The 14,512-nt window shown below is 51.4% G+C and overlaps 1 protein-coding gene across 2 annotated transcripts in view; it reads left to right on the plus strand.

Annotated features, from left to right (window-relative positions):
* The first annotated feature begins 1,071 nt into the window (after positions 1-1,071).
* The window catches only part of Cd82 (CD82 molecule), a 43,616-nt gene continuing 30,175 nt past the window's right edge, over positions 1,072-14,512 (plus strand). The window contains exon 1 of one of the 2 annotated variants that reach the window (XM_060371992.1): positions 1,072-1,094. The gene's annotated coding sequence lies outside the window, so the exon portion shown is untranslated. Of the gene's footprint in view, positions 1,095-1,366; positions 1,515-14,512 lie in introns of those variants that run through there. The other variant, XM_021646564.2, reaches the window with a different exon arrangement.

Consider the following 14,512-nt stretch of genomic DNA (forward strand, 5'->3'; position numbering starts at 1 on the left):
CCCAACAGTGCCTCTCAGCCTCAAGGCTGACTCAGAAACACCTGGAACCCTTGTGAAAACAAACCGTTTCAGTTTCTCACTCAGTTGTTCTTGGATGCCTCAAACCCCAAACATTCTCCTACCAGGTTCCCAGGCAGTGGTGGCGCTTCCGGGGTGAGGACAGAGCTTTGCGATCCTCTGCGCCCGCTGCTGTGGCAACCAACCCCCAACCCGCTGGGTTCCTGCAAGGCAAGCTCATTCATATCCTCCCCATCGTGGCTTGCTGTGAGACAGACGCCAGTGAGATAATTTGTGTTGCTGAAAGAGCTTTGTCAGCTCACAGGTTAATGGCCCTGGTTATTAATCTGGTAAGCTGCCTGAGGCTGGTCCACAGTCTGGACATCGCTGGCAGCCCACCTTCTCAAGAGAGAGGGTCCAGGCGCGCAACCCTCTCCGGCCACACCCTCATCAGCCTGCCTTACCACAGCTGGTTGTCCCAGGCCATTTCTTCAAGGGCCAAAATCCAGGCAAGCCGGGACAGGTCTGTGATCTGAGGCCTTGGCATGGCTCACCAACGACTTCTCTGATAGACTCTAGCCCACGATTTCCCCTTTCTAAAGCCTGGATTGTGCATCTGTAAAATGGGCCCAAGGAAAGTAGCCCAAGTGTGGGAACTCAAGGATCAAGACTTTCACGGCTCTTGTCCACTATCAATAAGCCTGACTCTGAGCAAAAGTTCACCCACTGGACGCTGTCAGGTACTTTCGGAAAGTGTTTGGGTCCGGGCCGCCTCCACATGGAGATCTAGTCTTGGAACGCGAATGCTCCCACGCCATTCCCGGGCTGTACCAGTACACGCCTGTCCTAGAATGCCAGCGTGGGGCCTCCAGGGCTACTGCCCTGAGCAGAGTTTCCAGGGGCAACAGAATCAGGGCGGAGCAGAGAACCCCCGGGGAGGGGCGGAGCCTGGGCGTGCTCTCCCAGTTGGAGGCCTAAGGGTGAGCCCCTGGAGAAAGTGATGGAGGCCGGGAGAACCTGAGAGCTTTGGAGGACCGCCAGCGGAACTAGGAGGGAACTAGGAAGGATGAGGGAGACAGCAGAGGAGGGACCGTTAGGTAGGTCTGGGAGAGGCTGGAGGGGCCCAGAATGCAAGGCAAGAGACTCGTGGCCTCGCTTCCACGCAGTAGTGGGCCGAGATGGGTCCTGCTTGGATCCTGGCTGCAGGGCCAGAGGCGGAGCTGGCGTGTTGGCAAAGGGGCAGCCCGGGGGTGTGCTAAGGGGTGTGGCCGTTTGATTGGACCAGGAGGCCGTGATGGGCGGAGCCTGGTCCTCAGGACCCGGAGAAAAGCCGTATGGGGCGTGGTCTCGGGGGGCGTGGCATGGCCTGACAAGGCAGTTGAGCTCTTGGACTGACTCCCAGAGTGGGTGGCGGGGGAGAGGGGGAGGGGCTGAGCCAAGCTGCGCAGTCAGACGCGGATTGGGGCGCCAGGCGAGGACGCCGGACTTAGAGCTGGTAGCCAGAACTGAGGTGGCAGGTAAGAGGGGCCTGGGGGAGGGGGCGGGACAATCAGAAGCAAACTTAGCTTCGCCTGGACTTCTGCAGCCCGTGGGGGCCGCTTGGTAACAGGTAACAGACCAGAGCAGTGAGTAGCTTAGAAGGATCATTCGCCTCCGAGTCCCGAACTCCCTAGTTCTGGCTGCGCCACACACACAGCCGAGTGGCTCCAGGTCGATCCCTGACCCCCAGCCCTGAACGCCTCCGGTTCCAGAAGGAGGAAGTTGTTTGAGATTAGCTCCGTGCTCCCCCGGAGTGCTCTTTCTCACCAAAACCCCAGAAAGTGAGTTCTAGCAGGTGACGGGACACTGCAGTGCGCGGGAGGCCACCCGCACTCAGATGCCGTAGCTAGCCCTCAGCGTCCCCTGCAAAATGCCAACGAGAGAGAAAGAACTTGTTTAAAGTCGCCCTGGATTATTGAGTGACAGGAAGAGACCCCACAGATGAGCAGTTTCCACTCCTTGCCTCCTTCCAACCTCTGATCGCTCCACTGGGCTGGACTTGCTGTGGATTACCTAGTCAGACTTTTCCGGGTGAGCTGGAGGAAGAGGCCCCTAGAGGGAGAGCAGAAGGAGCAGCTGTCTTGGGGTGAACGGGGAGAAGAAGGGGAAACCCTTCCAAAGCTGCTCAGAATCCAGCTGAGCCCTAGAGCTCGGAATCTGTGTTGAAGGGGTTCCACGTGGTGGGTGTCCTGCGTCCTGGCTGCGTCATGGATTTAGGCTTTGGGGCTCGGTCTAATTGTGTTCCACTACGCCTTCAAACTTTCGTTTTCTCTTCTGTAACTTGGGGAGCAGTGGCCTACCAGTAGTAGCAAGAGTTAAATGAAACTGTGTATCGTGTCTGACAGGACACTGGGTGTCCAGAAGCCTCAGAAGCTCCTGTGACACCAGTGGCCAGATGGTCTGCTGCCTTCCTTCTGGGAAATAAGCCTACCCTTGGGGTTTGGCTTCGCGTGGAGGGCTGGTGGGGAGCTGCAGCTGTCCCATCCTGGACCTCATAAGCGTCTGAAACTGGCACCAGCCACCAACGTCATCTTTTTCTTCTGCGGGTCAGAAAGTATGTTACCTGGGCGAAAGAGTGACTGAGTTTGTAATATTGCTTGGGTCTAATGTGTATTGAGTTAGAAGCAACAGCTGCTTAACGAGTCCAGACTGAATACAAAGCAAAGCTCAGAGTGCGTCCTCACCTGGGCCCGGCCGGCATTGCTCTCATCCTGAGGTTCTGTGAGGCTCCCCATCCCCATTTCTCTCTCACAGCCTGGGTCAGTCCAGGGGAAGTCCCAAGAGTCTGTGAGGCTCTAGTGGCTGAAAAGGACTGTTTCACTACAGGGGCAGGATGGGCACCTGGTCTGTGTGGGAGCCGGGCTGGCCACAGAAGGCATGGGGGGTGCTACATGTGAAAGGAAGGTCCTTGTGTTTTGTGGGGAGATGAGCTCATGCGGTGGAGTCAGAAAGTGCCCTGGAAAGCCTGTCTGAAGGCTGGGCCATGTGGCAGAGACTGTTTGTGTGTGTTGTCTGTGAGGAGACTCTGGAGAACAGGGTGGGTAGCAAAGAAGGGGGTGACACTTGGGCAGGACTTTCTGCCTGGACCCCCAGTCCTGGTTAAGCTTGGACCCACACACTCCCTGCTCCATGGGTGTCAGCATTTCAGCAGCATTAGATAAGAATTTGCTACAGCCTTGGTAGAAGGAGCCAACCATGCCCGGTGTGTGTGGGACCCCTTCCACCACCACTCCATCCTGGGACAGGAATGCTAAACAGCAACCCAGCACAGGGCCCCTACCTGTGGGCATCTGGGAAGGGGCTTGGATAGGGGAATGTGACACAAGATATTTGTAGGAAGGGTGAGCGGGGCCTTTGGGTCCTGAAGGACTGGAAAGTTGACTCAGAAGATGTCTCACACAGAAGAAGCTGCTCAAGGCAGGGTCAGCCCTTTGAGTGAGCTCTCCGGAAATTGAGCCCTTGGCCGGGTTGCTGATCTAGCTCAGTGATTCTCAACCTTCCTCATGCCATGACCCTTACTACAGCTCTTTGTGTTGCGGTAGCCCCCAACCATAAAATTGTTTTCATTGCTATTGTATAACTTTACTTTTGCTGCTGTTAATCCTAATGTAAACATCTTTGTTTTCCGCTACCGGGTGAAAGTGTTGTTTGACCTGGCACCAAAGAGGTCACAACCCACAGGTTGAGAACCACTGGTCTAGCCGAAGCTAGGCTCTGGGGGTAGGTAAAGTAGAAAGGTAGGTAGGATGGACCCCAGGAAGGCTTTTGATGCCAGTGAGAAAAGCTTGAATCTGTGTCTTAGAAAATGGGAACCATTAAAGGTTTTGGGGCAGGGCAGTGATACAGAGTTTGACAACATGTTCTATATCTACAAGGGGCATAGGACCTAACAAGTCTAGGGGATTTTTTTTTTTTTTTTTTTTTGTGGAAGGAGACCACAAGGCTACAAAAGACAGACAGCCAAGGGTGGTGCAGGAGGCAGAATCCATCTCTGCCCTACCCTTGGGTCACAGTCATGAAGGTGACGACATTAAGTGGGTAGTGGTCATGGGAGGATGAATGCTGTTGAGAGATGGGGTGGTAGCCCCCAGGAAAGCCCTGCATTCAGGGGGAACTCAGGAGCCTGTGCCAATTAGCAGTGGACATCTGATGAGATGGCCGAGAAAAGTACCCAGGCTTCCTGTTCAGCCCAGAGGAGGCAGCCATTTGGGCACAAGATTCCCACAAGGGCTGGATTTTAGTTCCCTGGGGCTACTCTTAAGTTTGACAAGTAGGGATGGCCCCTTGTTAGAAGAGGATGTTCCCACTGGCTGACAACTCCCTCCACCTTGGGAACCCAACTCTTTCCCTTGAGGACCAAACAGGGTCTGATCCTCATACATGGACATGTAGGGGGTGTTCCAAGACACTGCTCCATGGCCCAGCAGCCTAAGCCTGAGCATTGCTTTGGATTTCAAGTGTGGGGCTGGCAGGCTCTCCTGCATTGGAAGCTTAGCCTAGACCATGCCTCTAAACCATTATTCCCACTTCCTTTGCTCTGTGGGAAGCTGGGCTATAGCCATGATATAATCGGTAGCATGAAGCAGCCAGGACTTGGCTCCGCAGAGGTGGCTGGCGGGAAGGTTGGGTAGAACCCGGGCTGCTTGGCCTGGACCCCTCTGTGGGACAGGATGGGGTTGGGGGAGGTGACCTGTTTAATCTCAGCAGGAAAGGGCTCGCCCGCCTGGGTCTGAGAAGCCTGAAGGGGAAGCCCAGAGGTAAACAGGGCCCAGTGGTCTAGATCTGTTCTTCCCTTCTACTGGGCTGCTGAGGCCGTCTTGCGGAGAGGAGTCAGCCCTGAAGCCAGTGCCCTGCAGGGTCCAGCTGGGGTCTGTCCAGTTGACTTAGTCCTGACTCACTCCTGGGATTCCCCCTGCGCCACAGCAAGTTTCCTGTTAGCAGCTGACACACACAGGACAGACACGTAGAAGCAGCTGCGGGATCAGAGGCCTGCACTCTGGTCTTGTGACCAGAATGTCTAGCTCTCTCCCGTGCTTGTCCATTGTGTGAATGTAGATACGTACCCTCTCTGTGGGCATTTCTTCCTGGATCTGCTGCTCACCATTGTCTTCTTGGTTTTCAGGTGACACGCATGCACACCCCAAACTCAACACAGGGGCCTGAACAGTGCCTGCAGTCTGAGTACTTGTCCTGCTTCTTAGTCTGTCCTTCCATTCTGCCCCATAGCACTCAAGCACGATGGTGTGTGGCCCAGCGTTACCTCCTAGAGTTTCCTAGCTCAGTGACTGTTTCTGAGCCTCAGTTTCTGAATCAGGAGAATGATGATAATGCTGCTTATGGCTTCCTGGGATGGTGTGAGGACACAGCAAACACTTGCACGGGACACAGCATTTTATACATTTTATACACGGGACACACATTGTATACCGTGGCTGAGAGCTGTGGTTAGGCTCTGCCTCTGGCTTGTTCATTCCAGCTCCACTAGGGACATTCTTCTGTGTGCCTTTCTGCCCCGACTTCTGTGCCTCTAATGTGCATACGTGGGCTATCCCAAGACACTAGTCATTTCTTTTTTTTATTTTTTAATTAATTAATTCAATTTACATCTTGGTCATAAACCCCTCCCTCCTCTCCTCCCAGTCCCACCGTCCCTCCCACATCTCCTTTCCCCTATTTCTTAAAATAGGGGAGCCACACACACACACACACACACACCCAGACACCCCAGCTCATCTTTTCACATGAGGACTGAGTTCGCCTTCCTCCCCTGTAGCCTGGTAGGGAAGCCCCATAAGGAGGAAGTGGTCAAAAAGCAGGTAACATAGTCCATGTCAGAGATATCCCCACTCCTCTAACTAGTGGGCCAGCATGAAGCCTAAGATGCCCACTGGGCTTATCTTCTTGGAGTCTGAGCATTGTTGTATGTCTGTCCTGTACTATATGACTAAAATCCTCTTATAAGTGAGTATATACCATGTGCGTCTCTTTGGGTCTGGGTTACCTCTCTCAAGATGATCTTTTCTAGTTCCATCCATTTGCCTCAAATTTCATGATTTCTTTGTTTTTAATGGCTGAGTAGTATTCCATTCTGTAAATGTACCACAGTTTCTGTATCCAGTCTTCTGTTGAGGGACATCTGTGTTGTTTCCAGTTTCTGGCTTTTATGAATAAAGCTGTCACAAACATAGTTGAGCAAATGTCCTTGTTGTATGGTAGAGAATCTTTTGGGTGTATGCCCAGGAGTGGCATAGCTAGGTCCTAAGGTATGGCTATTCCCAGTTTTCTGAGAAAGCTCCAGATTGATTTTCAAAATGGGTTGTACAAGTTTGCACTTCCACCAGCAATGGAGGAGTGGTCCTCTTTCTCCACATCCTTGCCAGCATGTGTTGTCACTTGAGTTTTTTATTTTAACCATTCTGACAGTGAAAGATCGAATCTCATAGTCATTTTGACTTGCATTTCCCTGATGACTAAGGACATTGAGTATTTCTTTAAGTCAAATGTCTCCACCATTTGAGACTCCTCTGTTAAGAATTCTCTGTTTAGCTCTGTAGCCCATTTTTAAATTAGATTATTTGGTTTGTTGGTGTTTAATTTCTTGAGTTCTTTATATGCTCTGGATATTAGCCCTTTGTCAGATATAGGGTTGGTGAAGATCTTTTCCCAATCTGTAGAGTGTCATTTCATTCTATTGATAGATACCGTTGCTTTACAGAAGCTTTTCAGTTTCAAGAGGTCCCATTTATTAATTGTAAATCTGAGAGCCTGAGTTGTTGGTGTTCTGTTCAGGAAGTTGTCTCCGGTACCAGTGAATTCAAGGCTCTTACCCACTTTTTCCCCTAGCAGGTTTAGTGTCTCTGAGTTTATGTTGAGGTCTTTGACCTTTGGACTTGAATTTTGTGCAGAATGATAAATATGTATCTATTTGCATTTTTCTACATGTAGACATCCAGTTAGATCAGCACCATTGGTTGATGATGCTCTCTTTTTTCCATTGTATGGTTTTGGCTCCTTTCTCAAAAATCAAGTGTCTGTAAGTGTGTGGGTTTCTATGCCACTGGAAGGGAGACAGTAATCATTTCTAAGTGTTGGGTGCTGTGAGGCAATTCTGCCTGGAACCCCGATGACTTAACTTCCCTTTGGTCCTGCTGGGTTTGGGCATACAGAGGTCTCCTAGGCAGAGACTACCCTGTCCATTTATGTATCTTGGCCCACACTGGACACCCAGGAAGAGACAGCTGATTGAGTAAAGTGTTGTTTGTGGGGACTTCAGTAGGATGTGTCTCCACGTGAGTTCCTTGGTGACTCCTTTGAGAGACTGCACCTTCAGGAAACAGGGCCTAAAACCCGCACCAGGAAGTCGGTGGGCTACCTGGACTTTCATGGTTTCAGACAGGGCTTCTGCTTCCCCCTGGCCTTTGCTCTACAGAGAGGGGAACAGCAACTTCCTCCTCCCGGCCTAGTGAGGGACCTCTGTGACCTTTAGTGAACCCTTACTTGGTCAAAGGCACCTTTCTGGCAGCAGCTGGAAGCAGACAGAGTTACTGCATGCGAGGCTTGGGCTGGGGGAGAAGGAGGTGCCCTTCAGGATGCATAAGCCAAGCATTGTCCATGGATCACTTGGGCGCTTCTGCCCCACCCCCATCCCACTTTTTGGCCGAAGCTGGACCTTTTGCGCCTTTTGGACTCCAGCCTAAGTCTCCTTGTTAAGCTAGGATTACCAGAGAGTAGCTAAGCGTTCTGAGCCTCTGCTCAAGGACTGATGAGACACTGGACAGAGGGCTGGAGGCTGGACATTTGGGCCTGGGCCTAGCTCTGGTGTGGAACTCTTGAGGAACCTGGGGCAGGAGGAGGACCTCTGGCTGATTTTCTTACTTCAGGCAGCATATGATTTGGAAGCTTCTGGAAAGGGTGGGGGAGGCCAGGGGAGAGCAGGGATCCTAAGCATGGTCGGAGGCTTTGGAGTCAAACTTCCTCAGGTAGGACTTTCACATGTGCAGGGTCAAGGAGCTTATAGACCAGTGTTTTGAGGGCAAACTGTCAGGTGGGCAGGCTTCGTGGCGCTGTCATTAGTTACTAATGACACAGTGTGACAACGAGAGATGGCTTAAAGCATACCAGATATACTCAGGTTATCCAAACATTACACTGTTGTTCATAAGGGACTCTGAGCATCCCCAGATTCGGGATCCTTCGCAGGCACCAAGTGACAGCTGTGCTCACCTCATTGTGCTGTTTGGCAGTTACATAGGAGCTAATGTTTGTGAAAGATTTCTGACAGTGCTGGGCATCACATGTATGTAAGTGCTGTCTACATATGTGATGCTGCTGGCCATTGTTCCTGCTGGCCAGGAACCGGGCTTTAAGTCCCTGGGAGACCAGAGCCTCAGGGCTCCCTTGAACCGGAAGACCAGGCAGTTGGGGTTCATACTCCAGCTTGTCCTTAAGATCTATTGTGAAACCCTAGAAGTTACAGCTTTTCCCTGACTGCAGAGCTGTTTCTGCCAGCCTACAGCTGCTCTGTGTGTGGCTTTCGTCATCCAAGCACATGTGAGGCCACTGTAGCTAGAGAGGGCTTTTCCCAGGGAGGGGACATCTGGGTGCTGGCCTTACCGGTATCGAGTTGGCCCAGGAGGCAGGCGGTGATTGTGAGCTCCCAGCTGCTGCCAGGAGGCTCTGTGGGCACAGGATGGTAGGAGCTGCTCTAATAACTCCTCACCAAGGCCCAAGTGCAGGCAAACACCCCTTTAAATATGCACAGTAGGATGGAGATATGGCTCAGCCTGCAAGAGCACTTGCTTCTAAGCTTGATGACCTGAGTTCAAGCCCCAGAAACTACAGGGTGGAAGGAGAGAATCAACTCCCAAAAGCTGTCCTTTGACCTCCACACGAGTGCATGCATGCACACACACACTGAATGAATGAATGAATTAATTAATTAATTAAATGTGACAACAGCAAGAAGAAAACTACCAGTCAAGGGCTAGAGAGCTGGCTCCGCAGTTAGAAGCACCCAGTGCTCTTGAAGAGGGCTCAGATTCAGTTTCCAGCACCCACATGATGACTTGTACCTGACTATAACTCCAGTCCCAAGGGAGTCTGACATTCTCTTCTGGCCTCATGGGTACCAGACATGCAAAGCAATGCATTTACATATGTATAGGCAAAACAATCAGACCTGCAATAAATAAGCAAACCAACTAAATATATATTCACATTATCATATCCAAATATGCAGCTGAAGGACATTTATTGCCTTCTAAAGTTTTTTCTATTTTTCTAAGCCTATGCCAGAAGGGTTAGATATCCCAAATTATTTTGATGTTTAATTTAAAAAATGGAACACACACACACAATAAAGTTGTAAAAGACACACATTTGAAGAAAAATGGATTGTGTGAACTTGAGCTTTTGGTTGTTAACCAGTCCTGGGTTTTCAGAGGCAGGGTGGAGTGTTGGTTTGAAGTACGTATCAGCTTGTCAAGGCTCAGGCAACTCCTTGGGAGTGCCCGGGGCTTAGCCTGCTTGGGCTGCCAGCACCAGATATGTGTAAGAGTGTTAGAGGTGGCGTAGGAGTCACACACACACACACACACACACACACACACACATACACACACACACACCGAAAGCTAGGTGCTGTTCATAGAGCTTGTCACCAGCAGTGGCAAGGACAGCTCAGTTACCTTTCTGAGCCTCAGCATGCTCACCTGTGAAGTGGGGATGGGGCTAAGATAGCTGACACAGGGTGGGGAGTGAGGCCAAATGAGCCTAACAGACGTGAAAGCCTACCGCAGCACTGGCTTTAGATCCGGGCATGCCGAGTGCACACTGTCTGTCATGGAACCTGTAGAGTCACTTGTTTGGACACAGATGGCACTTGGCGGTAGGACAGGTGACAGAAGCAGATAACACCAGGACAGTGGCTTTCTGCAGGCAGCCTGGCTCTACAGCAGGTGGAGCCTGGCCTAGCAAGCCTAGTGCGTCTTCCAGAGGAGCCCATCAGATAAACCCTTGGATCTGGGGCAGGGAGTGAAGAAGAGTGGGGGTAGGGCAAGGCTTGCAGTATCTCCTCAATAAAGGTCCCTTCCCAGAGAAACAGGCGGAGAGAAGAATATGTGTTCCCACACACATGTGGAGCCCTTCAAATGGTGCCTGATACGTAGTAAGCACTCAGTCCATAATGCTCTCTACTTGCTGATAGTAACAGCAGTTAGTAGTTGCACCTCCATAGGGAGAAAACCATCTCCCACGCTCTGTCTCAGGAGATGGACTATTAGTGAGCCGCTGCAGGGGATGGACAAGGCATCACTGTTTATAGAGGGCATAGGAACTCGGCGGACTCATTTGAAAAGGATTGATGTCTTTGAAGTTATATAACGAGTGAGTAGGTGTCTAGACCTCAAGTCATGCTCTATCATGTAGTCATCTACCTCTCTGACCCCTGGCCTCTCTGTGCACGCACATACACACACACACACACACACACACACACACACACACACACACACTCTAGCCTGGGCAAGGAAAAATAAGTGTTCTACTCTAGTCTATCCAAAAGATCTCCAGGCCCATTTTCCCTGCTGTACCATGATAGGCAGAGTAGAGCAGCAGACCTGTTTTTTGTGAAGAGACAGTCGAGCGTGGTGTCTTGTTCTCAAGCTTTGTGTACGTTGTAAGCAGAGAACTGCTGGGAACTCCCTATACTGTGCTGGGATTCTTAGCCAGACACTGGGATTCTAGTGTTGTTGTTTGTTTGTTTGTTTGTTTGTTTGTTTGAAACAGGGTCTCTCTACACAACTCTGGCTGTCTTGGAACTTACCATGTAGACCAGGCTGGCCTGCAACTCACAGAGACACACCTGCCTCTGCCTCCCAAATGCTAAGATTAAAGGCATGCGCCATCACACCCAGCCTGCCTGCAGTGCTTTCCCACCCTTGGTTTCCAGGAGGGCTAAGTGAGGAAATGCCCAGTGGCAGGGAGAGCCCACCCACATAAGCCAGACCCTGTAAGTGTGATGACAATGGCAAACGAGAGCTGAGCCAGGCAGCCCGGAGCAGGGGTGAGGGAGCTTGCTAAGGCTGCTTGAAGTGCAAAGGATCAGCTGGGAACTTGGACCTCTGTGGTCTCTGTCAGCGTTCAGATTGAGCAAACTCAGCCTGGATTTGGGGGTTGCTGGTATAGAGTTGAGGGGACCCAAATAATGGCTCTGACCAAATAATGGGGTGATTGCATAGACTTCAAACCAAAACAAAAACAACCTCATGGGCTGAGGAGATGGCTCAGTGGGTAAAGCATGAGGCCCTGTAAGTGTGAGGACTCCCAGAACCCATATAAATGTCAGGCAGATGTGGCAGCTGCCTGTTAGCTCAGCACATGGAGACATCGACTCCCTGGAGCAAGCTGTCTGGGCGGAATTGGGGAGCTCCAGGTTCAGTGAGAAACCATCTCAGTAAATAAGGTGGAGAGCGGTCCCAGGAAGACGCCAGGCTTTAACTTCAGGCTTTCACATGTGTGCCCATAAGCATACGAATACACACACACACAGGCACAACATATACACCCATATGTCACAAAACAGTGACCAAAAATAATCCCTGTTTCCATCTAAACCTAATGGAAAACAAAAAAATGAAAAGCTCTCTAATTATTGAAGAGAGATTTTGTGGGGAAAATGGCAGAGCACAGAACTATATGCTTTAAGGAAATAATTGCTCAGATAACCACTGTGAACAGTTGGGTGCTTTGGTTCTTAAAAACAAGCCATGAAAGAAGTGTTTACACCGCCAGATTGGGGTTGACCTTCATAGTGGCTTCCTGTGAGTCTGAGCCCCTGCTCACTGTGGCACAGGAAGGAATCTGCCACATGACTCCCCACAGCCCTGGAGTCCCAGCTCGGGGAAGTGAGGTGCTTTTCTTCCCCTGTTGAACACCTGCCTGCCCCATTTTAATATTTCATAAAGCCCCGTGTGGATGAGGTGGTCACCCCGCCCTCACCTGGATTTTGTGCTCAGCTCTTACGACCTCCGCAGAGAGAAGAGTAAATTCCTCAAGGTGGCTGTTGGTCCAGGTGGCCCCTGGAGTCAAGACCACGGCAAGGGTAGTGTGTGCTGGTGACCTTGTGTTTGGAAAACATGGACAGGAGGCAACAAGAGGCCGGCAGGTCTCCTTCCGGTGTGACTTCGGATCCTCCTCCCTTGGAGCTGTAGTATCATTAACTAATCATCGGATTGCTTTACTATTTAATGGCCTGTCCCTGCAGTGACTTCTCCTTGCCAGTACCTTCTGGAAACAAGGGCTCCGGGAGATGAGCCGTGGGCAGGACATCTCGGGAGAGGGAGGTGGGCAGTGACGGGTGCTGTGGTTCTCACAGCATGACTGGCGTGCTTCTTGTGGTACTGGGACGGGACATGCCGGTTAGTGTGCCTTTCATTGTTTATTACATTTATTTATGTGTTTGTTTGTTTAGTGTGTGTAGGAGGGCTGGGAGCGGTGTATTGAGGTCAGAGGATACATTGTGGGAATCTGTTCTCTTCTTCCACCACATGGGAGATGGGAATTTCTGGGAATTGAACTCATGTTTTCAGGCCTGGTCGAAAGCACCTTCACCAGATGAGCATTCTCGCTGGACTGAGAATGTGCTTTTCTGTCTTTTCTTTTTTTTTTCCTTCTCACATTGGAGATTAGATCCAGGTAAACGCACATGCCAGGCAAGTATTGTACCACCTGAGCAACTTGTTTTTAACACACCATTAGTCCCACGAGATCCTGCAGGGCAACCCCTTGGTGAAGCCGGCTTAGAGGAATGGAGGTGGGGCTTGTGTCCTGTCTAGTAAAGGCTCATGCAGTGATGACTGACAACTGCCCCTCCCATCCCTTCTCCCGTATGGACACTTCCTGAATGGGGAATTTTATACACATGTAAAAGAGTCCCCGTTTTCCAGGCAAGAGAACTGAGGCCCTGGTCCATGACCTCTCCCCTCTGCCCCCAAAGAGGAGATGCCCTGCCCTGAGCTGGTGTGGCCTGGGTGTAAGGACATGAGAGGGCTGAAGGCTGTCTTACTGCAAACTTTGACCCTGCCATGACTTTTGGCTGTGGGTAAGGAAGCTGCCATACCTTCCCCAGCACTATCCTGGGAGATCCCAAGAATGCTTGGAGAGGTGAGCTTCCATGCTGTACCTAAGGTAAGGCCTTGTTCTGCTTCCCCTCCAACCCCCCAGTGTTGTACATGATCGAAGTCCACGTCTCCTGTTCCCTAGCTAGTGTGTGCTCCCGGAAGCCAGAAACTTTCCCTCAGCCTGGCTCTGCCTGTCATGTGCAGCAGGCAGAGGGTGTTTTGGGCTTCTGTGAGCATGAGCCAGGCCTTGCCTGGGGTTGTTTGCAGTAAATTCTTGTACCAGGTCAGCTTCCCAGGTAGAGGTCATCAGTGCCCATTTCTCAAAGAAAGAAACTAAGGAAGGGGAGTGGAAGGGCCTGCTCAGGTCACCAACCAAAAGGGGCAGGGCTGGGTACTCCAATCCCCTACTTCCTCTTGGGGTACCTCCCCCCCTTCTCTTCTCATAATGATAGCTTGTGCTTTATAGCTGTTGGTCATGGACAGTTTTTGACACACTCTCCCAGGCCCCTCAGCACCCTGGGAATCGGGCAGGAGGTGGTGACTTAGTCTGTTCTCACAGCGACAGGGTACTGAGCAAGCTGCCCCCATCCCACCACTCAGGAGGAATGGCTGTGCTGTCAACCCCATTTGGTACCTGCCCTCCCCCCCCCCCTCGCACTGCCTCATGAGGAAGGGAGGACTCTGGACCCCTCTCTGCTCAGCCCCGGAGAACCCAGTGCCATGCACTGAGCTGGTCAGGCCTGGGTGTGAGTGACCCAAGACCCCATGAAGGATCAGGCTGGGATCCTCCCTTGATGTAGAGCCCATGTGGAAGAAAGATGATGGTCCAGGCTCTCTCCAGCCCTGTCATGGAAGAGCCAGGGTAGGGGTGAGGGTGGGATTCTAGGCAACCTTTGCCCTTGGCTTTTCCTACAACCTGTGTATCCTCTGGACAGGATTTTGCAGACTTTCACACATCAGGGTATGGGGCCTACTGCTCTGCCTGAATGCCTGGCATCTCTGTTCCTCCTTCTTCTAGGCCACCATCCTCCCTGGGGGAAAACTTGATCCTGGGACAAAGCAACTGGTCCAACAGGTTCCTGTTCTTCCTCCCTGAAAGCAGAGTAGAGGAGAGTCAACAGTGTTGGGACCTGGTGTTACTGTTATGTCCCTGCTGTTGGCTGACACTGAGTTTCTTCTTCCAGCCAGGCACGGTGGGATAAGCTTCTCTGTTTGGTTGGTTGGTTGGTTGTTGGGTTTGGTTTTGGTTTTTCAAGACAGGCTTTCTCTGTGTAATCTTGGCTGTCCTGGACTTGCTTTGTAGACCAGGCTGACCTGGAACTCCCAGAGATCTGCCTGCCTCTGCCTCTCTGAGTGCT

This window comes from Meriones unguiculatus, chromosome 18 (assembly GCF_030254825.1).
Source record: "Meriones unguiculatus strain TT.TT164.6M chromosome 18, Bangor_MerUng_6.1, whole genome shotgun sequence".
NCBI lineage: Eukaryota > Metazoa > Chordata > Mammalia > Rodentia > Muridae > Meriones > Meriones unguiculatus.